Raw genomic sequence first — 2,609 nt, forward strand, 5'->3', positions numbered from 1 at the left:
TTTCTCATAGAGCAGGTTTCACTTCTTTTAGAGTGATCAGCCTCACTAAACATTTTCTCCGTTTCATCCATTTGTTTTCTACAGTAGTTGCCAAAAATCTTTGAACAGGGAACTAGAGACCTTCACCCAGTCTGCTGTTTGCCAAATGTGAGAGTAAGTAGAGAGACTGTTTCAGATATTGTTGACTTTTTAGTATGGCTAAAGAGTTGAGGGGCAATGTTAAAATCTTCTATTTCTTTCCTTCCACCAGTTTTTTAAAGTGTGTTGTTTTAAGTTATGCTGCTTTCTTGTTGGACAATTTTGGTGAAAAAAATTCATAGGTTTTTACTTTTTTATACTCATTTTGTTTGGTCTAGGGAAGGGCAATTCTATGATGGCATTTGTTGTTTTCAGAACTATTTGGTTCATAATCAAAGGTTACATGATTATGAACCAAATAGTTCTAAAGGCTCAGTAGACTAGCCCTGTGAAATACTGATACCACTGCATGCATTTAGCAGACTCTCCTTGATGTGTAGAGTGTATTTCCACACTTCCCCTACACATCCTCGAGAACACTTTCTCATGCGAGACTTCTGGGGTGAAAGGAGTCAGTCTGGTGCCTGGCTGTTGCCTTCTGGCTGGCCCAGCAGAGAGATGATGTCCCAGTGTCTCTGGCAGCCTCTTGCACACCTGTCCTTGAGATGAGGCCCCTTCTCCCCAAGGTGAGACCTTCTGGGGTGGATCTGCCTGAGACTCCAGGAAGACATGATTTCTGCTGACAGAAACCTCTGTGTCATCCTGGGCATCCTTTCTCAATTTCCGAAGACTTTTATGAGGATCAAATGAAAACATAGTTGTATTTTTTCCAAAGTGCTTTTATAGCCATGGCACACAACATAAGGTATTGTTAATGTTGAGTTGCATCAAGCTTCTTTCTGTCACTTTAAAAACCCTTTAGAAGAATCAGTTAAATGACAAACACCTACGGGAAAGATTTGTTGTGCTGCTTACTACCTGACAGAGAACATGGCCCTCTTGCATTCACCACCACTTATTCTTGGTGTTGAGCAGACTAATTCTCTTTGGCAAATACCAGCCTTTTTGTAATTCAGAAGAGTGTTCAGGGAGGTCTGGAGGCAGGAACTAGTTGCCAAGAATAGGAAAAGATTATGGGATACACTCCTGTTTTCACTTTGATCCGTGGTAGAAAACTTTTTATTAGTTTTAAAATCTGAATTGTTCCTCCACTTCCTTTGCTTTTCCTTTGCATTTCTATGGGTACCTTGGTTTCTAAGTCTTATGGGCATTAACTGAGCACCTTACATGCACCAAACATCCCTGTGGTTTCCTTGAGAGGAGATTCCTGGTCAGGATAACCTGGTCAGTTTCCCAAAGTCATGACTGATGGAAACAAGTCACACAAGAGTCCAGCGAGGCCTTCCCAGAGGCCTTGGATTTTTCAGATACTTGGTTCAGCCTGGGAACAGTGACTTGGGCTGTTGCCCTGCCACAGGAAGAGCTCGAAGCATTCAGGTAATTATGATTTTTGCGCCCAGAAGGCCACAAATGACTGGAATCGATGGCACTGAGAATAAGAGATTAAACTCAGAACTGCTCATTTGTGCAACAGGAGAAGGGGCAGGAAGGACCATGATTATATTCTGGAGGCACTGTGATGTCAATTAATCAGGAGCCCTGCACAGAACTAGGTGTGAGGAGAGTAGAGAAGCTAATCCTGTTATAGAAACGAGCTTCCTTCCCTCCTGCCTGAGTTTGATGCTGCTCGTTTTATTATGCTACATGCTTTTCGAGTTATCTATTCAACCCTGGAGCTTTTTACCCATGTCTCTACACGTTCTAGCTCAGATCTCCCTGTGACACATTTTATATATACGAGTATACATCTTGTGCACCACGTCCAATCCTCAGTCCTCTCAGCCCCACTGCCTACTCCAAGTCACTGTTGCAGTGACCAGTTCACACACTCTGGTCAGCTTCACTGAAGTGCAGCCTGACAGTGATTCACCTTGGGCCTGCAATGCATTACTTCTTGCTTTCTATCCAGCGACAGAACCTGTTTGAGACTCATCCGTGTGCAACCTGGAAATGTGGGAGCTGATGCCTGTGGGGCTGCCCTTGATGAATGGGGAATAAGGGCCAATGTATAAATGCTTCTCCCTTTCATCCATAGTGCAGATGCTTTTGAGATACATTTCATAAGGCTCCTGAGGAATCCTGGCTAGATGGAGCAGTGCCCTTCGTGCTGGCCATCCTGATAATGCATCCTTGTATTGGGGCTCCCTCCCTCCCTGTTTCCTCCCCCTATCCTTTACTTCTGCTCCTTGGAATCTTATTCCCAAATAAATTACCTAACTGCACAGAAGAAGAAGCACTGGTCTCAGGCTCTGCTTCAAGGGGAACCCAGGCTAAGACACTTGTGCAAGAATGCTGGCTCCGTCCATTGTCAATAGAGTGAAGGTCTCTAGTACACAGGGATTAAATCTTAGCTTTAGAGACTAATCATAAACTACTGCTACCATCAGCCCAAGCTGACATAGAGAAAAGTCATGTGATGGTGTGGCATGGCTCACCAAATTGTGGAAATAAAAGTTGTGGGCAGTTATTAT

The sequence above is a fragment of the Hippopotamus amphibius genome, chromosome 1 (genome assembly GCF_030028045.1).
Source record: "Hippopotamus amphibius kiboko isolate mHipAmp2 chromosome 1, mHipAmp2.hap2, whole genome shotgun sequence".
Classification (NCBI taxonomy): Eukaryota; Metazoa; Chordata; class Mammalia; order Artiodactyla; family Hippopotamidae; genus Hippopotamus; species Hippopotamus amphibius.